Here is a 24,561-nt window from a genome sequence, read left to right on the forward strand (position 1 = left end):
AAGGGCTGGCATGATATATTCAGGGTAATAAATGAGAAAAACACGCAGCCAAGAATACTTTAGCCAGCAAGGCTGTCATTCAGAATGGAAGGAGAGATAAAGAGCTTCCAGGACAAACAAGAACTAAAAAATCTGTGATCACTAAACCAGCACTGTAAGAAATATTAAAGGGGAGTCCACAATAGCCAAACTGTGGAAAGAGCCAAGATGTCCATCGACAGATGAATGGCTAAAGAAGATGTGGTACATATATACACAATGGAATATTATGCAGCCATCAAAAGGAATGGGATCTTGCCATTTGCAACGACGTGGATGGAACTGGAGGGTGTTATGCTTAGTGAAATAAGTCAATCAGAGAAAGACATGTATCATATGACCTCATTGATATGAGGAATTCTTAATCTCAGGAACAAACTGAGGGTTGCTGGAGTGGTCGGGGGTGGGAGGGATGGGGTGGCTGGGTGATAGACATTGGGGAGGGTATGTGCTACGGTGAGCACTGTGAATTGTGCAAGACTGTTGAATCACAGATCTGTACTTCTGAAACAAATAACGCAACATATTTTAAGAAAAAAGAAAAAGAAGAAGATAGCAGGAGAGGAAGAATGAAGGGGAGTAAGTCAGAGGGGGAGACGAACCAGGAGAGATGATGGGCTCTGAAAAACAAACTGAGGTTTCTAGAGGGGAGGAGGGTAGGGGGATGGGTTAGCCTGGTGATGGGTATTAAAGAGGGCACATTCTGCATGGAGCACTGGGTGTTATGAACAAACAATGAATCATGGAACACTACACCAAAACAAATGATGTAATATATGGTGATTAACATAACGATAAAAAATTTTTAAAAAAGAAATATTAAAGGGGATACTGTAAGAGAAAAGAGAGCCCAAAAGTAACACAGTCCAGAAAGAAACAGAGAGAATCTACAGAAAACAGGGACTTTACAGGTAATACAATGGTACTAAATTCATATCTGTCAACAGTTACTCTAAATGTAAATGGGCTAAAGCCTCCAATCAAAAGACACGAGGTTTCAGATTGTATTAAAAAAGCAAGACCCATTCGTATGCTGTCTACAAGAGACTCATCTTAGACTTAGATTGAAAGTGAGGGGGTGGAGAACAATTTATCATGCCAATGGACCTCAAAAGAAAGCTGGGGTAGCAATCCTCATATCAGACAAATTAGATTTTAAACCAAAGACTGTAGTAAGGGATGAAAAGGGACACTATATCATAGTTAAAGGGTCTATCCAACATGAAGATCTAACAATTATAAATATGCTCCTAAATAGGGAGCAGCCAATTATATAAACCAATTAATAACCAAATTAAAGAAACACATTGATAATAATACAATAATAGTAGGGGACTTCAACACCCCACTCACAGCAATGGACAGATCATCTAAGCAGAAGATTGATAAGGAAACAAGGGCTTTGAATGACACACTGGACCACATGGACTTCACAGATATATCCAGAACATTCCATCCTAAAGCAACAGACTACACATTCTTCTCGAGTGCACATGGAACATTCTCCAGAATAGATCACATACTGGGTCACAAATCAGGTCTCAACTGATACCAAAATTGGGAATATTCCTTGCATATTTTCAGACAACAATGCCTTCAAACTTGAACTAAGTCACAAGAGGATATTGGGAAGGAACTCAAACACTTGGAGGTTAAAGAGCATCCTACTAAAGAATGAATGGGTCAACCAGGAAATTAAAGAATTAAAAAATTCATAAAAACTAATGAAAATGAAAATACAACTGTTCAAAACCTTTGGGACCACAAAGGCAGTCCTAAGAGGAAAGTGCGTAGCAATACAAGTCTCTCTCAAAAATTAGAAAAGGCTCAAATACACAAACTAAATTTACACCTGAAGGAGCTGGAGAAAGAATGGCAAATAAAGCCTAAGCCAAGCTGGAGAAGAGAAATAATTAAGATTAGAGCAAAAATCAATGAAATAGAAACCAAAAGAACCATAGATCAATGAAACTAGAAACTAGAAAATTCTAGTTTTTCAAATTCTTTGAAAGAATTAATAAGATCGATAAATCCCTAGCCAGTCTAATCAAAAAGAAAAGAGAAAGGACCCAAATTAATAAAATCATGAGTGAAAGAGGAGAGATCACGACCAACACCAAGGAAACACAATTTTAAGAACATATTATGAGCAACCATATGCCAACAAATTAGGCAATCTGGAAGAAATGGACGCATTCCTAGAAACATACAAAGTACCAAAACTGAAACAGGAAGAAATAGAAAACCTGAACAGACCCATAACCACCAAGGAAATTCAAGCAGTAGAACTAATACCTATTCTTCTGAAGCTGTTTCAAAAAATAGAAAGGGAAGAAAACTTCCAAACTTGTTCTATGAGGCCAGCATTGCCTTGATCCCAAAACCAAAGACCCCACCAAAAAGGAGAATTACAGACCAATATCCCTGATGAACATGGATGCCAAAATTCTCACCAAGATATTAGTCAATAGGATCCAACAGTACATTAAAAGGATTATTCACCACGACCATGTTGGGGTTTATTCCTGGGCTGCAAGGGTGGTTCAACATTTGCAGATCAATCAACATGATACATCACATTAATAAAAGAAAGCACAAGAACCATATGATCCTCTCAACTGATGCCGAAAAAGCATTTGACAAAATACAACATCCTTTCTTGATTAAAACTCTCCACAGTGTAGGGATAGAGGGAACATACCTCAATATCATAAAAGTCATCTAAGAAAAGCCACAGCAAATATCATTCTCAATGGGGAAAAACTGAGAGCTTTTCCCCTAAGGCCAGGAACACAATACGGATGCCCACTCTCACCACTGTTGTTCAACATAGTACTGTAAGTCCTAGCCTCAGCAATCAGACAACAAAAAGAAATAAAAGGCATTCAAATTGGCAAAGAAGTCAAACTTTCTTTGCAGATGACATGATACTTTCGGTGGAAACCCAAAGGATTCCACCCCAAAACTGCTAGAACTCATATAAGAATTCAGAAATGTGGCAAGATACAAAATCAATGCACAGAAATCAGTTGCATTTCTATACAGCAACAATGAGACAGAAGAAAGAGAAATTAAGGAATCAATCCCATTTACAATTGCACCAAAAACCAGAAGATACCTAGGAATAAACCTAACCAAAGAGGTAAAGGATCTGTACTCTAAAAACTACAGAACATTTATGAAAGAAACTGAGGAAGACACAAAGAAATGGAAAAACATTCCATACCCATGGATTGGAAGAATAAATATTATTAAAATATCTATGCTACCCAGAGCAATCTACACATTCAAAGCCATCCCCACCAAAATACTATCGACATTTTTCAGAGCTGGAACAAATAATCTTAAACTTTGTATGGAACCAAGAAAGACCCTGAATAGCCACAGGAATGTCGAAAAAGAAAACCAAAGCTGGTGGCATCACAATGCTGGACTTCAAACAATATTACAAAGCTGTAATCATCAAGACAGTATGATACTGGCACAAAAACAGTCACATAGAATGAATGAAACAGAATGGAGAACCCAGAAATAGACCCTCAACTATATGGTCAAGTAATCTTCAACAAAGCAGGAAAGAATGTCCAATGGAAAAAGGACAGTCTCTTCAATAAATGGTGCTGGAAGGATTGGACAGCCACATGCAAAAGAATGAAACTGGACCATTTTCTTACACTATACACAAAGATAAACTCTAAATGTATGGAAGACCTAAATGTGAGACAGGAGTCCATTAAAATCCTAGAAGAGAACACCGGCAGCAAGCTCTTCGACCTCAGCTGCAATAACTTCTTGCTAGACACGTCTCCAAAGGCAAGGAAAACAATAGCAAAAATGAATTATTGGGACTTCATCAAGATAAAAAGCTTCTGCACAGCAAAGGACAATAGTCAACAAAACTAAAACGCAACCCACAGAATGGGAGAAGATATTTGCAAATGACATATCAGATAAAGGGCTAGTATCCATGACTTATAGAGAACTTATCAAACTCAATACCCACAAAACAAATAATCCAGTCAAGAAGTGGGCAGAAGACATGAATAGACATTTCTCCAAAGAAGATATACAAATGACCAATAGACACATGAAAAAATGCTCCACATCCCTTGGCATCGGGGAAATACAAGTCAAAACTGCAATAAAATCTCACCTCACACCAGTCAGAATGGTTAAAGACAGGAAACAACAAATGTTGGCAAGGATGCAAAGAAAGAGGAACCCTCTTGCACTGTTGGTGGGAATGCAAGCTGGTACAGCCACTCTAGAAAACAGTATGGAGGTTCCTGAAAAAGTTGAAAATAGAGCTACCCTACAACCCAGCAACTGCACTGCCAGGTCCTTACCCTGAAGATATAAAGGTAGTGATCTGAAGGGGTACCTGCACCCCAATGTTCATAGCAGCAATGTCCACAGTGTCCAAACAGATTACTGTAGGTTATTTTAGAACATTTTGATATATGAGTAAATATTCATTTGAAATCTTTAAGCTGGTGATAGTCAGCAGTGCCTCCCAAACTTATTTGATTATGCGTCATGTTTTTAAGGTACAACTATTACATCTCTTAGAACTACTAATATAAGACACTTTGGGAAATGTCGTCCAAATGTTCACAAGTCCATGAATGCAGTATATACCCGATTTTCAAGCTTTGATACGGAATGTGTAGGGGTAGGGACCAGTACCAGGCTAGGAAAGTTAATTGGGCAGAGGGATTAATCGTGTGTGTGAAAGCAAGTAGAAATATGGTACACAGATCCTGTACCTTGTCATCAGCAAAATATTTACAAACCCTCTCTCAGTTCAAGTTAGTAGGACAATTTCCAAAGTTGGCAACCCTGGTCTGTTGCTTTTTCATTGTATCGTAACTGCAGATGTTCTTTCTTAGCCCAGCTTCTCCGGTATCTGTGATCACATCCTTTCTGATTAATTTCTTCAGCAAGTTTTTATTTAGCATCTATTGCATATATTTTGCTGAAATAGGTATTTAAAAGTCTGAAAAAAAATGTAATAAGCATGTTTCTTGTTCTTTTTTTATTTTCTTTTTAAATTTTTTAAAAAGATTTTATTTTTACGAGAGAGAGAGAGAGTGAGCACGAGCAGGGGGAGGGACAGAGGGAGAAGCAGATTCCCCGCTGAGCAGGGAGCCTGATGTGGGACTCGATCCCAGGACCCTGGGATCATGACCTGAGTTGAAGGCAGCTGCTTAACCAACTGAGCCACCCAGGTGCCCTCTTGTTCGTTTTTTAAACTTAAATTCAATTAGCCAACATCATTAGTTTCAGATGTAGTATTCAGTAATTCATCAGTTGCATATAACATCCAGTGTTCATCACATCATGTGCCCTCCTTAATGCCCATCACCCAGTTACCCCATCCCCCTACCCACTTCCCCTTCAGCAACCCTCAGTTGGTTTCCTATAGTTAAGAGTCTCTCATGGTTTGTCTCCCTCTCTCATGACTTTCCATTCAGTTTTCCCTCCCTTCCCTTAATGGTCCTCTGCCCTGTTTCTTATATTCCACATATGAGTGAAACCATATGATAATTGTCTTTCTCCGATTGACTTATTTTACTTAGAACTTTTATTTTAAAATACAAAAGACAACACACTTGTTTTTAAAAAGCTATTATAATGTTTAATCAAGTTACAAAAATTATGGAAAGTGGGTAGAGAAACTTCTCCTCACCCTCAATTCCAACAATATAAATCTCAACCTCATAGTTAAGTACAGTTCAGAGACAGGTACACATGTTTCAAGACATTTTTCTATGCTTCCACAGTTAATAGCTATATGTAGAAAATATGTCCCTTTAACCTCTGTTTTTAAAATCATAATTATGAAAAAAATCTTAATTATGCCTGAAATTTTTAAATAATATTGTAGTCCAAGCTATTTTTTCTAACACTGAAATATTTATTAAAAGCACATTTATATATATCACAGTGATTTTATTTTTAATTTGCAAATGGCAGCTAAGAAGATACTTATGTTTAAAATGAAAAGATCATGTACTAGTTTCAAAGGGCCTGTCTCTAGGGTTGAGAAGGGATAGAATTATCTCTTATTTTAGAGAAGGAAAAAATATTCCCTTTTCTGCATGTATTCACAATTTATCATATGTATCTTGAATTTGTAGGTCATTTCCTTTTTAAATTTATTTGTAATCTACATATAGTAAAATTCACTTTTTTTGCTGTACATATCTATAAGTTCTGACAAACATAGATGTTCTATAACCACCACTACAATCAAGATATCGATAGTTTCATCACCCTAAAAAATGCATAGAGTTTTCTGAGTTGACACTTATTTTCTTTCAGCACATTAAGTTTATCATTCCAAGATCTTTTGTCTTCCATGGTTTGTGATGACAAATACACAATCATTCAAATCACGGTTTTCCCCAGATGTAATATATTCTTTCTTTCATTTTTAAGAGTTTTGCTTTTCACTGGTTTTAACTATTTTGATTATGATGTATATGACCATAATTTATGCTCATTCTGTTTGGAGTTTGCTGAGCTTTTGGATCTATAAATTTATCTTTCATCAAATTTGGGGAGATTTCAGCCAATCTCTCCTCTTTCTGTCATCTCTATTCTTGCTACTGAGCCTTTTTAAGGAATTTTTTATTTTAATTGACATATTTTTCGGTACTACATTTTAAATTAGTTCTTTTTTTATAGCTTATATTTCTTGGCTGAAAACTTTTATCTTTCCTTCCATTTCAAGAGGGTCCCACATGAAGAATGGATAAAATAGCTGTTTAAAGTCTTTGATAATTCCAATATCTAGATTATCTCAGGTTTAGCATCTCTTAGCACCTCATAAACATTATCTCATGTTTACTGTCTCTTAACAATTTATTCTAGATATTCTGAGTACTATATTTTTACTCAGATCAAAGTTCTCCGGTGAATGATGAGTTTGTTTGTTTGATTGGTTGATTGGTTGGTTGGTTGGTTGGTTTAGTTAGCAGGCAATCAATTCATTTAGGTTCAGATCGCAAGTCTTCCTTGCCTGCTATGAGCAACAATTTTAATATCGGTTCAGTTTGCCACCATTGCTCTGCTGTGTGGGTCTACCCCATATATGCACCACTCAAGACTTACTCTGGGTCTTGGCCAACAGTTTATATAGTATTTCAGTTTTCAAAAAAACCCTTTGCTATGCTTCTTTGTGTTTGTGCCCTGCATGCACAGCATGGACGTAAGCCTAGAACTTGTGTCGGTTTAAACCCCAGAATTAGAAAACCCCGTTCTTCCATCATTTACTCTCTGGGACTTCCCCACAGCCTCAACTCCAAGACACCTATTTTCCCAGTTCCTCTGTCTAGAATACAGGGGTTCCTCTTACAGTTTTAGGCCTCTTGTGGAGTTCCATGCAACTGATGCCAAAATTAGAGTAAAAAAGAGAGAAAAAGATTAAAATTAAAGAAAAAAAGAGAGAAAAAAATAATCAGGAATCCCAACACACACAAGGCCCCTTTCCTTGATTCCTCTGAAGAAACATGGGGATTATTTTTGCCTCGGGGTTTCAAGCGAGTACCATTATCATTACAGCATTGCAACATTGTGACTAGTAATGATCTCAGGCAAGGCCTGGAGAGAAAAAAGAAAGAAGATAAGGATTTTCCTTACATTCTCCAGGCCATTTTCTCAGTCCTCTGCCTAGAAAGGGGGTTACTCAATTTTTGCTGTCCACACTCATTGCACAGTTATGGAAAACATTCACCACCCTTGAGTTAAAGGCAAACAAAGCAAAAACAAAAATATAGTAAACTCATAGCTTTCCTGGTCATTCTTCAAGTTCTTACTTCTCTCCCCGATCTACCTGCTATTGTTTACTTTTCGGAGATGTTGATTAGTCACATTTTATGTTTTGTCCACAATTTTAGTTGTCATTAAGGGGGAAAATTGGCTGTAGTAGGCTTCCCCTGTCTTGTTCAATGCTGCAAGTCCCAGGCCATCTCTTTTGTTTGAGGAAAAGATAAATATAGGGGAATCACACATATTAGAGGTACTGGATTACCAGCTCATATGTCTCCTTCCCGAGGATATAAAAGGATATAAAAACATCTGATAAAAGAATGAACAATTATGTAGATAAAAATAGAAAAAATCAGGAGAATCAATGCTAATGAATACCAAAGTAGAAGTCAAAGAAAAGGAGCGTTATCTGATACAGAAGATAATTTGTTTTTATTAAAATGTACAATTTACAAAGAGGATGCAACACTAACAAACCATTACAAAATAGCATAGTATCTCTACCACTACATATATATATATATATATATATATAAGCAAAATCTGTTATAAATTCAAGGAGAAGTTGAGAAAACATAATTGCAGTGAGAGATTGATGTATCATATCACTCGATCTTTGATAGAGGAAAGTAGAAAGAAGCACATGATACTGGAGAAAATTTAAAAATATATTTTATGTGTTTGAATTATTAGGTATATATCTAATAAAAATATTCTAAAAAGAAGATACACATTTCTTTCCAAAGCTCATGATCATCTCTAAAGGTTGATCATAATCTAGACCAGGGAACTCTACAAACTTTTTCTCTAAAGGGCCGAAGAGTAAATATTTTACGTTTTGTGGGTCTTAGGGTCTCTGTCACAAGTATACAACTCTGCAATTGTAATGTGAAAACAACCATGAATAAACAAATTGGCATGGCTTTGTTCCAATGAGACTTTATTTACAAAAATAAGTGAGCCAGATTTACCCACAGGCCATAGTTTGCTGACCCCTGAACCAAACTAATAAAGGAACTGAGAGCTCTAAAGATTGCTTCAATAGGAGGCTGCAAGATAGGTCAAATAACAGAAATGAGTCTTCAATCAGATACAAACTCAAACACTCTCAGTTGTCTTGACAGATGAAGAGTAAAGCAGCCTGATGTAAGAAGAGGCAGGGATTTTTTTATTGTTATGTTAATCACCATACATTACATCATTACTTCTTGATGTAGTGTTCCATGATTCATTGTTTGTGCATAACACCCAGGGCTCCACGCAGAATGTGCCCTCTTTAATACCCATCACCAGGCTAACCCATCCCCCCACCCCCCTCCCCTCTAGAACCTTCAGTTTGTTTTTCAGAGTCCATCGTCTCTCATGGGTGGTCTCCCCCTCCGATTCCCCCCCTTCATTCTTCCCCTCCTGCTATCTTCTTCTTCTTTTTTTCCTTAACATATATTGCATTATTTGTTTCAGAAGTACAGATCTGTGATTCAACAGTCTTGCACAATTCACAGCACTCACCGTAGCACATACCCTCCCCAATGTCTATCACCCAGCCACCCCATCCCTCCCACCACCCCACCACTCCAGCAACACTCAGTTTGTTTCCTGAGATTAAGAATTCCTCATATCAGTGAGGTCATATGATACATGCCTTTCTCTGATTGACTTATTTCACTCAGCAAAACACCCTCCAGTTCCATCCACATCGTTGCAAATGGCAAGATCTCATTCCTTTTGATGGCTGCATAATATTCCATTGTGTATATATATCACATCTTCTTTATCCATTCATCTGTTGATGGACATCTTGGCTCTTTCCACAGTTTGGCTATTGTGGACATTGCTGCTATAAACATCGGGGTGCACGTACCCCTTCGGATCCCGGCATTTGTATCTTTGTGGTAAATACCCAGTAGTGCAATTGCTGGATCATATGGTAGCTCTATTTTCAACTGTTTGAGGAACCTCCATGCTGTTTTCCAGAGTGGTTGCACCAGCTTGCATTCCCACCAACAGTGTAGGAGGGTTCCCCTTTCTCCACATCCCCGCCAACATCTGTCATTTCCTGACTTGTTAATTTTAGAGGCAGGGATATTTTGATACTAATCAATGAGAAAGGCAAGCGCAGAGGAAGCATCGCATTACTAGGGAAATTATATTACATCTGACTCTTACTTTATGAGATTCAGTGTGAGTTGATAAATGTATTCTACTGATTCTGAGGCAAAATAAAGGCTATGTTCAATAAAATTTTCTAGCGGTGAAGTTTACCAAAGTAAGTAATGATGTTTATATAGATGCCAACTGGTTTCCATGGAAAGCCACTGGATTAAGAATCGATTTAACTGGGAGTTCTGTCCTAATTAGCTGCATGTCCTTAGGCAAGTCATTCCGTCCCTTTTGGCCTCTGCTTCCTCAACAAGTAATGAGGGACTTGTAGTGAATAGCTACTTATATGCCTTATAGTTAGAAAATTCTGTGATTTATTGGGATGTCTGGGTGGCTCAGTCAGCTAAGTGTCTGCCTTTGGCTCAGGTTGTGATCCCAGGGTCCTGGGATGGAGCCCCGCATCGGGCTCCTTGCTCAGCGGGGAGCCTGCTTCTCCTTCTCCCTCTGCCTGCCTCTCCCCCTGCTTGCTCTCTCTCTCTCTCTCTCTCTCTCTCTCTGACAAATAAATAAATAAAATCTTTTTAAAAAATAAAATTCTGTGATTTATTTAAATTTTAGTCTGTTACCACTCTAAAATGTATTAATAATACTTGTCAGTGCTTAATGGTCTACTTAGTTATTTTTATGAATTACTCATCACCTTTAAAGAATAATCACCTGGAAAGTGATCTATGCATTAAACATGTCATCAACCAATTCACTTCAATTGCAAAGTAATAGAAATAAAATAAATGGCTTCTTGAGGACCTGTCTTAAAACCCCATATCTAAAAAGTAATAATAAATACCACAGAGGATAAATGCAAAGGAATGAAGAAAGTAAAGAAGGAAAAATAGGTAATATGGTAGGATATGATGGAAAGAAAATACATCAGTAATTATTTCCAGCAGCAAAGGCTGTCTAGGTAACTATGGAGTCCTGATTGGGAATGGTGATTATATTTTTAATGAGGAACAAATCCACTATACATGCAAAAATTAGACACTGAATAAGCTCTCTTAAAAGGATAAAATAAATTTTATTCTATCTAGTGCTTTTTGCCTTTACTATTTTCTCTATGCCAATTATTTACAAGCATTGTCACTTTTAATTCTTACAATAAGCTTATGAAATAATTACTAGTCTTTTCCCTCTTTTACAGAAGAAAAAAAGAGAAGCATAAATAAAACAAGAAATTAGCCCAAACCCACACAGCCAAGGTGCAAAGCAGTGATTTGAACTCAAGTTTCTCTTAATGACAAATGTTTTAAATATTACACTACATTGTTTCTCAAATGTGAATTTCTTGCCAAAATAACTGCATCAACAAATCAAGTACTTGCAGAGTACATTCTGTGTAACCAACAATATTGGATTCCATGGTAGATCCAAAAATAAGCTTACAATCTATTGAAGCAAATAATAAAATATTTTGAAAAAGAGAATGATCATTAAAAAAGAACACTTGATTTTGGGGGGAATATATGAGGATATGAAAATCATTGCACCAGTTCCAGCGTTTTATATTTTAACTTTTCGTCAATTTTATTGAGCTATAATTTATATACAATAAAATTCTAAAATGTCAATAAGAAATGTATCTGGGAAGATCACCACCACCACCACAATCATTACGGACAACATTTCCATCACTCCAGAGTGCTCCCTTTTGGCCTTTGGTACTCACTATCCCCCTTTAACCTCAGACCAAGCTGGAAACCACTAATTTGCTTTCTGTCACTGTAGTTTTGCCTTTTCTTGAGTATCGTATAAATTGAACTTTACAGTATGCAGTCTTTAGTGCCTGGCTACTCTCCCTTAGCATAATACTTTTGAGAATTACCCATGTTGGGGTACCTCGGTGGTTAAGTGTCTGCCTTTGGTTGGTTAAGCGTCTGCCTTCGGCTCAGGTCATGATCCCAGGGTCCTGGGATCGAGCCCCGCATCGGGCTCCCTGCTCAGTGCAAAGCCCGCTTCTCCCTCTCCTCCCCACTTGTGCTCTCTCTTGCTATCTCTGTTGCTATCTCTGTCTCTCTCTCTCTCAAATAAATACAATCTTCAAAAAAAAAGAGAGAATTACCCATGTTACGTGTATCAGTAGTTTGTTTCTTTTTATTCCTGAGTAGTTTTCCATTTTATGAATGCACCACAATTTGTTGATCCTTTCATCTATTGGGTTGAATGTAGGTTTTAAGAATTGTGAATAAATCCCCATAAGCAATTAAGTACTGGTCTTTGTAGGGATAAATGCTTTCAATTTTCCATGCAAAAGTTTATAATATATAACAGAAGTTAATGTGGAGGACACCTATAGGTAGGAGAAAATCCATGACAGAGAAGTTCCTCCATATAAAGGGAAAAGAATTTTAAGAAGGATATGGTTGTCAACATATGTACTTATGCCTCAGAAAAAGTCATATGTCTTGGGGTAAGGCTAAGAGGATGACAATTGGGAAAGTCACTATATGAAACTATTATCGAAACATCAGAACTTTGGGGAAACAATTTCTGTGCAGTTGTGAGAATAGAAACCAGATTTCAAGGAGTACAAAGACGAAGCAAGAAAGAAAAACCGCAAGTACAGCCTATTCTTTTAGAACTACTGGCAGTAAAGGGTGTGGGAGGGAAATGAAGTGGCAGTTTTAGGAGATATCCAATTTCAAGGAAGACTGTGGAAGATTCTGGGGGGAGCTGATCTTATTTGTGGGAAGAGAAAAGAGCCGGACATTGTAGAGAGGGGATCACTGATGCAACAAGGTGCCAGAGGAGTGGGGAAAGGATGAGAAGAAGAGGTACCTGCCTTGTAAAAGTGTCTTTGGTGGGGCGCCTCGGTGGCTCACTCAGTTAAGCATCTGCCTTGGCTCAGGTCATGATCCCAGGGTCCTGGGATTGAGCCCCTTGTTGGGCTCCCTGCTCGGCGGGAAGCCTGCTTCTCCCTCTCCCGCTCCCCCTGCTTGTGTTCCCTCTCTCACTGTGTCTCTCTCTGTCAAATAAATAAATAAAATCTTTAAAAAAAAAAGTGTCTCTTGGGGTGCCTGGGTGGCTCAGTTGGTTGAGCATCCAACTCTTGGTTTCGGCTCAGGTCATGATCTAGGGGTCATGGGATTGAGCCCTGCATTGGGCTCCGTGCTCAGCTGGGAATCTGCTTGAGATTCTCTCTCTCTCTCTCTCTCTCTCTCTCTCTCTCCCCCTCTGCCCGTCCCCCTGCTTGTGTATGCTCCCTCTTTAAAATACATAAATAAAATCTTTTTAAAAAAGGTGTCTGTTATAGGACAAAGACAAGATGTTAGATGATTAGATATTGGTGAAGAGGATGGTTTGGCAATAAAAATCTACTTAGAAGGAAATGAAGAAAGGTCAGGGAGCCATATCAAATGGCCTCAATCTTACCCAAGGAATTAAGTAGTAACCATATTTAGAGCTGAGATACCAGGGCCTGTCTAAAATTTGGGCATCTACCGTAGGGAATGATCAGAAAATGTCAAAACAGCAGCAAAAAAGCTAGCAACTAAAGTGCAAAATCCAGCTGAAGTTCAGGAGCCCAGATTTATTTTGAACTTCGTCATCATGATTTTGTGACTTTCCTCAGATATTATGGCCTAGGAGTAAAATCAGAGGAACAGAATAACAAGAAGTGTCTTTCCTGGGTTGAGATTGGGTTTTGTAGACGTAACAAAAGATCAAAGAAAAAAGGGATTATTTGAGTTAATGAGGAGATATGTTAAAGTAGCTGATCATGGGTCTCAGGATGGGTAGGCAAGCAAAAAAAAAAAAAAAAAAAAAACACTAAATGAAAAATTCATCGGAAGACCTAAAGAGACTGCAGGTTATTTGTGGGGTGGGAGCAAAAGAAGAAAAGTTAGAAGTTACAAAGGAATAAGGATAAGGAAGGAGATATTATTGTGGTCAGAAAGTAATGATAGCTGATCCTTAGAATGGACTTACTGAAGAAGAAGTGATATGGGCTTAAATAAAGAACAAGTTGGGGAACAATTTGCTGGAAATGGAATTGCTAAAGATCCCTTAGTAAAGATAAGCGACTGCAAGACACAATGAAAGAAGAAATGTGATGATAAACTAAAGATCTATTAAGATAGTTTTACCTTTCTCTGCAACAACACAGATTGCCTCCAGAAAGACTGAGGCTCTATCACCAGCACCACATCAAACCAAAGAGCAGAGACAAGCAGTTACCAGTTCTTTGTGTACTGCTTTTCTTTACAATCCATTTATCAGTTTTAGTGCATACTGCTGCCATGCTTACTCTTTCAATTGCTACCACAGTCGTAAAACAGTACATTTTAACTGTCTGTCACATCCTCCAAGCGTCTACTGGCAAGTTAAATAGAAAATCTTGAATCTTGGTAAACTCAGCTAGAGTAATACACCTTTATTATAAACAACGTAAGCAACGCCAATATACTCTTGCGGACCATGGCAGAAACAAAAGCATGAGGATATAATAATAAAAACACTCAGTTGCAAAATCAGGGGTACAAGATGAGAGCTTGCAACCAAAGATCATGACAAAGCCCAGCCATATGAATCTAGGAGTTATAAGGTTCAACCCAGAGTCATGGCAGCAATTGTACGATTTGCTTGATATGATGAAAAGGACATGGATACACCGAATGACTTACGGGTAGGATCTCTGGAGAGTAAAGCAGAGAGGAGGTGGAGAAAGAGGCTTTCACGTTAACCTTTTATGCTTTTATAATGTTTAGGTTTTTAAGGCCAAGCATGTGTAACTTTTGAAAACATTATTTTATTTTATTTTATTATGTTATGTTAATCACCATACATTACATCATTAGTTTTTGCTGACTTTTGAAAACATTTTAAAACTGAAAAAAGAAAAAGAGGAAGGAAAGGAGGAAGGGAAGAAGAAATTTACCACCTGTGTAACTTTGGGCTATATATTTAACCCCCCTGAGTATCAATTTCTTCAATTATAAAATGGGAATATAAACTATGTTGCCTGTTTGTTCAGTCAACAAGTATTTATTGAGTTTATTGTCTTAGCTGCTGTGAGTTGGCAATAATTAGAGTCATTGTGAAGAATTGAACGAAATGATTCAGATCTCATGTCTGGCACAAAGGAAGTTCTCAATAGATGTCATTATTTTCCTTCCATTTCTCTGGTATAAAAGTGGAATTGGTCTCAGAAATTGTTTTTAAAGATTTATTTATTTTAGAGAGAGAGAGAGAGAGAGCACGAGCAGGGGGGTGCAGAGGGAAAGGGAGATAAGCAGACTCCCCCAATGAGTGGGAAGCCTGACGCGGGCCCTAATCCCGAGACCCCGAGATCATGACCTGAGCTTAAATCAGGAGTCAGGTGCTCAACCGACTGAGCCACACAGGTGTCCCTCAAAAAAATTTTTTTAAGTAGGCTCCACACTCAATGTGGGGCTTGCACTCACAACCCTGAGATCAAGAGTCACATGCTCTATGGATGGAGCCAGCCAGGTGCCCCTGGTCTCAGAATTCAAGGCAAGTTAAAGTAGTCTCAGCTGTGGGGATTGGTGAATGAGGAAGAACAACTCCGGGCAGATCCTGTTTGAAATCTGTCTTAACTCCATGTTGTCCTAGGGAAGCAACCTCCTGAGAGGCCTGAAAGTCGCAGACTTTTCACACCTACTCTAAATGAGTCCACTCTTGCATCAGTAAGATTGAGCTACAAATCTGAGGTTTTCTTTTCATCCCTAAGAACTTGCCTTTTGGAGTAGATTAGTCTCTATTTCACTCCAGCAAAAACTGTATCCTACAGGTAAATTTATCATTCCTTGAAGTATTTTACTTTTTGGATGAAGGCTCTCTAAATCTTGGCTGTTCAAGTCTAATTTTAAAGGTTAAATAATAGTCAAAAGCTAAAATGTAATATTAAAGAATACAAATGTCCCCCAAAAATTGAATGCCAGTTACAAAAAACAAAAACAAAAACAAAAAACAAAGAAACAACAACAACGTTTTTCTTCAAGGTTGATCTCCTGTGGAATGTCTTTAGGGAGGAGGGGGATGGTGGTGCTGAGGGGAGTCAACTCATGATCTATCAATCACCTCATTAAATAAGGTTGTGAGGAACCAAATGAAATGATTTGGGTAATGTGTCTGGCACAGAGTAATTACGTCTGGCACACCAATTATTGTTAAGCTGCCAGATTCAGTCAGCTACATCCGGTCTCCTCATCAGTTACCCTATGATTCTGGAATACAAGAACATGAAAAGCCATTTTTTTTACAATTTCATAGAAGCATCTACTAAATGACTACATTTTGAAAAAAAAATCAACCCAATCACATATATTACAATGAGACTGCATTCCCCCTTGTTCAGAGCATTAGAGAGGACGAAACTGAGCTAGAAATCCTTTGCGTAGAAAAAAATGTAATATGAGGATTAGATTTGAACTTTAGATAAATATGGTTCGGGGGAAAACTTTTAAATAAAACTGTTATAAGAGAATCAAAGTCCTAGAAAGAAATTGGGTTCTCTTACTTATGAAAGAGTCTACATTTTCCTAATGCTGTTCTGTTAGAGTCAGAATACCAAGATTTCTGATTTGTGAATTCTGGCCCTGCTGTATAATCTCGGACAACACACAGACTCATGTTTTCCACTTATTAAAATGACGATAGTGCTAGCTGAGTCGCCTAACTCTTGGGGATGTGATAAAGCTTAAATGAGATAATATTTGCAAAAGCATTTGGAAGAGTATAAAGTACTATAAAAGTATAAAGAAATATTCTTTAATTCCCCCCTATCTATTCAATGCAAGTCTTCTTCTACAATTCTAGCACATACCCTTTTGGCCCTCCTCTAAACATTGGAAATAATAGTTTTCAAATATTTGTGTTTATTTCTAATCAATGGCACTCTTTCTTCAAGTGAAATGATGGGAAGACCAAGGAATTCCAAAATGTCATATAGGTCAAAGTAGAGCTGCTCCACTTATGGTAGAATATGAGCTCAGCTGGCTATCCACTCCTCACCCACTGTCTGAAGACCCCTGGGGCAGGCCCACCAAAGAGAACCAGGAACTACTAACCAATCTAATGATTGTAAAATGATCCCTACCTGATTTAGACCCACATTATTCAAAATATTTATGCACGTTTTACTTACCACTTAGGTTCTCAGCTTTTCAAAGGCAGGAACCATGTTCTCTAATCTGTATGTACAATGCAAGGCAAATTGACAGGCAGTCCAAATGCCATGCTTCATCAAGTCTTAGATGTCATCAACTGTAAGATGCACATTATTTTATATACCACTGGAAAAGGAAAAAGCTCTATTCTACCATCTTTTCATAGTTTCTCACCATGATATATTGTTTTGTAATCTACGGATTAGCAAAGATGAAAAACATCTATAATATCCATTGTAGGCAAGGGTATGGGAAAACAGACTCTCTCAGATACCGCTGGTAGAAATGGAAATTATTACAAGCTTACTGAAAAATGGCCTCATTAATTCATGTATTCAGTAAATGTCCACTATGTATATAGCAAGAAAATAAAAAAAAGGCCTTGCCCCCAGTAGAGCTTACATTCTTATGAGACAAAATAAATAAATTAACAAATGAATATATATTGTGTCAGGTACTGATAAATGTTATGACAAAAAGACTGAGCAGGATTAGGGGGAAAAGAGTAGCAAGAGGTGATATCTTAGATTGGGTGGTCAGAGAGAGATCCTTCCTGAATAGGTAACACTCAAATGGAAAAAAATGAAATAAGTAAGAAAACAAAGGTGACTAGAAGAGCAAAGGGGGCACTCAGGGATGGCAAGGAGCCCAGTGTGTATGGAACAGAAAACTATGAATTTCATAAGTGTACTGGGAAGCCATTGGATGATTTTGGTTTTTTTGTTTTTTTGTTTTTTTTTTTTCCATTGGAGGATTTTGAAAAAGTCCCTGGCATAGTCTTGTTTGCATTTTTAAAGGATCACTCAGGGCACCTGGGTGGCTCAGTTGGTTGAGCGACTGCCTTCGGCTCCGGTCATGATCCTGGAGTCCTGGGATCGAGTCCCGCATCGGGCTCCCTGCTCCGCGGGGAGTCTGCTTCTCCCTCTGACCCTCTCCCCTCTTGTGCTCTCTATCTCTCATTCTCTCTCTCTCAAATAAATAAATAAAATCTTTAAAAAAAATAAAGGATCACTCATTCTATGGTGCATAGAGTACAACATAGAGGGACAAAAGGGGACAGTACTTAGGAGCCAGTTCAGCTGACATATGATGATGTCTTGGGCTAGGATGGTTGAGGCAGAGATGGTGAGAGGTTGTCAGATTTGGGGATATATTTTGAAGGTAGACCTGAATGAATTTGCTGATGGATTAGACTTGGATGAAGGGAGAAAGAGAAGAATCAAAGATATTTCTCATTTTTTGGCTTAAGCTACTGAGGGTGGGGAGGATAATAAATGAGCAGACTGAGGGGTGGAGTAGGGATAAAAACACTGATCTGAGACAATATTTAAGTTTTAAATGCCTATTAGCTATCCAAGTGGATAGCCTGGAATTCAGGGAAAGGTCAAAGCTGGAGATAGAAGTTTGGAAGTCATGAGACCAGCTGAGCTCATGTAGAAAGCCATTCTAGATAAAGAAGAGCTCCAAGGACTGAGCATTTGGATACTAGGAAGAGGAAGTGGATCCAGCAAAGGAAACAGGATGGTTAATGGATTAACCAATGATTAAAAGGAAACTGGGTTAAAAAGAAAAGCCAATGAGTTAAAAGGAAAACCAAGAGAATAATAGCATCCCCTTGGCTCTGGGGATTTACCAAACTGCCAACTATATATCCAAAGTCTCAAGAATGTTTACCCATTGGCCATCCCCTAGCAAATTATCCTGCAGAAATATTCACGTATGTGTACAAGGATGTGGCTACAAGAATATTCATTAGACTCTTCTGTAGAGTAGTGCAACTGTAAACTGCCAAAATGTTAACAACACAGGATTTTAAAAACAATAATTAGAATTCCTCCACATGATGACCAATGTGAAAGCTAAAAAGCAAAATAATGTTCTTCTGTATATTTCCTTGAAAGGCTAAGATAAAAAACAAAATAAAAATACATGTGTTGCGTTCATATCACATTAGTTCTATGGCACAATACCACTTTAAAAAATAAGCTATAATCTATGTGAGTTTACATGTGTACAGAAAAAATCCTAAAGAATTCACACCAAATTAACAGTGATTTCTTTGGGTGATTTTTACTTCTTTAAGTTTTCTACATTGTCTGAAGCTATTTCCATTTTAAGAAAAAAATTCCTATGCTCTATTGAGACTCCGTGACTTATACTGAAAGTGAGAAACCAATATCCTTCCTTGAATCAACTCACAGATTTTACCACTCTATGAATTTGCATCTAAGACTAAATGCAATGCATATATTATATGCTCTTTCCATGTACACACCCCCCACTGGAAAAACACAAATTACTATAGATCGAACCATATGAAATTCTGATATTCAACCACTTTCAGCCTATAAAAAGAGCAATTTCAGGTAGTCCAATCTATTATCTGAAGTCTGACCTAATACTATGTTTCAAGATCTGGGAGACTCTAATAGATTACTTGATAAATAGTGATTCTTTCTCTCTGTCCACCATCCTCAAAGGTTCCATCCCCAACCCAGAGATGCAACTGTGCTGTAATGAAAGAGCTCTAGACTGAGTCAAGCAGACAATTTTTAAAACTTTACTGAGGCCTAAGTGAAATAAAATAAAATGCACATAGCTGAAGTGTAAAATTTGATTGGTTCTGACATATGTGTACAGCTATGAAAACACAGCACAATTAAGACAAGAAACATTTCAATCATCCTAAAAAGATAATTTTAATATTTTACTTACTTATTTAAGAGAAGGAGAGAGAGCACAGGAGCGGGAGAGGGCAGAGGGAGAGAGAGAAGCAAACTGCCCGCTAAGCAGGGAGCCTGACATGGGGCTCGAACCCAGGACCCCGAGATCATGACCTGAGCTGAAAGCAGATACTTAACCGACTGAGCCTCCCAGGCGCCCCTGGAAAAGATAATTCATGCAGCATTCCATCCTTCTGTCCACCTCCATTCCCCGTCAACTACTGACCTACTTTTGATCACTATAGATTGGGTTGCATTTTTTAGAATTTTATGTAAACGGAATAATAAAGTACGTACTCTTTGCTGTCTGGCTTATTTTACTCATCACAATGATTTTGAATCCACCAATGTTGTTTTGAGTACCAGTACTCAAAAATTTCAAAACTCAGTAGGTTGTTGCTCTTTATTGTTCATCATTTATGACAGTATGGACTCATGGATATTTATTCCATACTTTGGGTTATCTGACACTATTTCACTTATTTTGTTGCTTAAATTATTCCAGCTTTGGCCACTGGGACCTCTCAGTTAGGTCCTGTGCCTCTTTGACATTTCCGCATCACCAAGGGGTTTTCCTTGATGTTGCTTGCTTGCTTCCTTGCTTCGAAGCAGTACAAAATGTTCCAGGCTCATATTGTATATTTCTTCCCTGGCCCTACAGTTAGTCATTTTTCCAAGAGTCCGGTGTTCCTTTCATTGGAGAATGGTAACAGCAACCAAGATGTGGGCACTGGATTTACTCATTTTTTTCTTTTTGCACACTGTTCAATTTTTCAGCCATGATTTTTGAAAAGACTATTTTTTCCCATTGAATTGCCTTTGGAACCTTGTCAAAATTCAGTTTGCCAAAAGGAAGGAAATCCCGACACAGGCAACAACATGGATGAATCTTGAGGACATTATGCTACTTAAAATAAGGCAGTCACAAAAAGACATATACTGTATGATTTCACTTATATGAGGTATCTAAAGTAGTCAGATTTGTAGAAACAGAAAGTAGGAGAGTGGTTTTCCAGGGGCTGGAATGAGAAGAAAATCAGCAGTTGTTTCATGGGTATAGAGTTTCAGTTTTGTAAGGTGAAAAAGTACTGGAGATTAGTTGCACAACAATGTGAATATACCTAATACTACTGAACTATATACTTAGACTTGGTTAAGATGGTACATTTTATGTTATACATTTTTACCATGATAAAAATATTTTTAAAAATGCATGCGCTAACAAAGAAATAAAGTAGATGTAACAAAAAATTGATTGTCTATATTTTTGTGGCTCTATTTCTGTACTTTAGATTCGGTACCAATAATCTGTGTGTTTATCCTTTCACCAATACCATCATGTCTTGATTACTGTAGCTTTATAGTCAGTCTTGAAACCGGCTCATGTGAGTCCTCCAACTTTTTCTTCTTTTTCCAAGTTGTTTTGTCTATTTAAGTTTCTTTGCATCTCTACATACATTTTTGAGCCAGCTTTTCTATATCTACGGATATCCTGCTATGATTTTATTGTGATTGAATTGAATCTATAGATCAGTTTGGAGAGAACTGAAATGTAACAATATTGAGTCTTTTTATCCATGTTCAGTAATTTTCAGCAAACAGATAAGTATACTTTGTTAAATTTATACATAAGTATTTCATGCTGTACTATTATAAATGGCATAGACTTTTAAATTTTGTCTTCCAATTGTTCACTGTCAGCATTTGAAAAAAAATAACTGATTTTTGCATATTGACCTTGTTTGTAGATTCCTTGGTATTTCCTATTTAGAAAATCATGACATCTATGGATAAAGGCAGATTTATTTCTTCTTTTCCAATTCGTATACATTTTATTTCTTTTTCTTGCCTCATTTCTCTCAAGAGGACATCAAGCATGAAGTTAAATAAGAGGTTAAAGTGGACATCATTCCCTGTTTCTCGATCTTAAGTAAAATGTATTTAGTCTTTCACCATTAAGTATGTTATTACCTGAGGGTTTATTTCTTGTTTTGTTTTTAAGTGTCTTGTCTTTTTTTTTTTTTTTAACAAATTCTCATCAGGTTGAGTAAGTTCCCCTCTGATTTCTTATTTGTGGATAATTCTTCAAATCATGAATTGATGTTGAATTTTGTCAAATTTTTCTTCCTGCTTTTTTTATATGATTGTATATTTTTTCTTCTTTAATCTGTTATGATAAATTAAATTTATTGATTTTCAGTGATAAATCATCTTTACATTCCTGAGATAAATTTCATTTGGTTCTGATGTATTATCATTTTCATAGAATATTGATTTTTATTTGCTAATATTTTGCTTAGGGTTTTGCAACTCTCTTTATGATGGATACTGGGCTTCTAATTTTCTTTGATTTTTTTTTTCTGATTTTGATATCAGGGTTATGTTGGAAGAGACTGTATAGATTTAGTACCAGTCCTTTCTTAAATGATTGATAGGATCCTCCAGTGGAGCCATCTGGACCTCGAGTCTTCTTTTTGGAAGTTTATTTAACTATGAATTCAAATTCTTTAATAGATAGAGGACTATCTAGTTACTTATTTCCTCTTGCGTGAGCTTTAGTAGTTTGTGTCTTTTAGGAATTGGTTCAATTTAAGTTTTCAGATTTATATGCATATGATTGTCTTTAGTATTCTCTTCAGATCCTTTTATGCCTGTATGTTCTATAGTGATATCCTCTCTTTCATTCTTGACATTGGCAATCTGCGTCTTCACTCATTTTTTTGTTAGTGTTGTTACAGATTCATCAATGTTACTGAAATTTTCAGAGATAGCTTTTAGTATCATTGATTTTTTTCAATTGTTTTTGCTTTCACCATTGATTTCTGCTCTTCACCATGTCCTTCCTTCTGTTTTCTTTGAATTTAATTTGCTTTACTAGATTCTTAAGGTGGATGCTTAGACCCTCACTTTGAAACCTTTTTCTTTTCTAAAACATGCATTTAGTGCCACACACTTCCCTTGAACAACTACATTAGATGAGTCTCACAAATGTTACAATTTAAATTTAATTTAAGTCAAAATATGTTCTAATTTCCATTGGGCCTTCCCTTTAATTCACTGGCTATTTAGCAATTTTTTCCAAATATTGGAGGATTTTCCAGATATTTTATGTCTCTGTTACTACCTAGTTTAATATCATTATGGTCAGCAAACATACTTTGTAGGACTTCCATTAACAACTTTAAGGTTTGTTTATGGACCAGAATATGTCCCATGTGCACTTGATAAGAAGATTAAGTCAAGCTGGTGACAGTGTTGTTTAGGCTTTCTATATTCATATTCATCTCCTTTCTACTTTTTCTATCAATTACTGAAAACCTGTATTGAAGTCACCATATGGTGGTGGGTTTGTCTATTTCCTCATGGATTTGTCTGTTTCCTCTTTCATTTGTATTACTTTCTATCAGGTATAGTTTGAAGATCTGTTGTTAGCTGCATATGCATTTAGGATTGTTACGTCTTCTTGGTGAACTAATTCTTTCATAATTAGTTCCTTCTTTATTCCTGGTAATATTTATTGTTCTGAAGTTTACTTTGATATTAATGTAGCCACCACAGCATTCTTTCAATTATTATCTGCATTGTATATCTTTTTTCCATCATTTTACTTTCTTTATTACTTCAGGCTTTACTTTTTAATAAAAGAAATGAGTCCAATAGTTCCAAGATACAAAATTAACCAGTTTTGAAGTGATTAATGATAACAGCACACAAACTGATCCTTCCTCAGGGGAACAGTCTCCTCCCTGATGCCCTCCTTGGTCATGATGCAGATCTGGGTGCATCCCCAGTGAAACCGTCCCCCTCCACTGCAGAAATGAAGACGTCTTTCACAAGATGCATGACTCTGTCTAAGGACAGCAGGACATGGTGCATATTCTGCATGTTCTTAAAACCAACCTGGTGGTCAAGCAGGGGCTGTAACATGGCCCCTGCTGAGCCTCCAGCCTTGAAAGAGTCTCTGCAGTAGAACCCGACCAGGTCAAAGTTGTATGCACAGCTCCTTTCCCTTCTTCATCCAGCCCCCGGATGATGATGTAAACAGTATGGAAAGAAGTGCCTTGAACAGAGGATTGTCGAGAGCATTGCAGCAATCGCCCCTGGAGTCATTCATTCATGGTCTTGTTACTAGAATGCTGAAACATCTTTAGTCTTGCTTCAGTAATCTCGGTCAGAGTAAGACAGTCTCCATGAAAACCACTGCATCCAATGGCTGTTTTGTCTGTTAATTTGTAACACTTGGGGCAAATCAAAAACCCTCCCCTCAATTGAGTGTCAGAAGCAACAACTGAAACATCTCCTCCAGCGATTACCATGATTACCATCAAAAGCATACGGTGAGAAGCAGAGCTGCAAAGGGCGCAGGTCACTGCGAGGCTCCATTGCCAGGTCTGGGCCTGGTCCCCAGCACACGATCACTTGGCCCCCCACTGCTGCTGTCTCACAGCGAGGTGGCTCCATCATTTTACTTTTAACCCATATATGCCTTTATATTTAAAGTGTACTTCTTACAGATGGCATGTAATTGGGTCTTGTTCTGTTATCATTTCATTTCAATTTCTGCCTTTCAATTTGTGTGTTTAGAGTTTTAACATTCAATGTAATTGTTGGCATGATTTGATTAAGATACGACATTATTTGTTGCTGCTTGTCCCCACTGGTTTTGCTCTTCTCTAACCCTTTTCCTGCTTCCTTTTGGGTTAGCTGGATATTTTTTTTTACTATTCTATTTCAATGAATAT

At 37.4% G+C, this 24,561-nt stretch overlaps 1 pseudogene; it reads right to left on the minus strand.

Annotated features, from left to right (window-relative positions):
• Positions 1–23,457: 23,457 nt before the first annotated feature.
• On the minus strand, positions 23,458–24,283 carry LOC112810195 (proteasome subunit beta type-1 pseudogene; annotated as a pseudogene).
• Between the last annotated feature and the right edge of the window lie 278 nt (positions 24,284–24,561).

This window comes from Callorhinus ursinus, unplaced genomic scaffold (genome assembly GCF_003265705.2).
Source record: "Callorhinus ursinus isolate GAN/ISIS: 27379988/994484 unplaced genomic scaffold, GSC_fseal_2.0 scaffold65, whole genome shotgun sequence".
Lineage (NCBI taxonomy): Eukaryota > Metazoa > Chordata > Mammalia > Carnivora > Otariidae > Callorhinus > Callorhinus ursinus.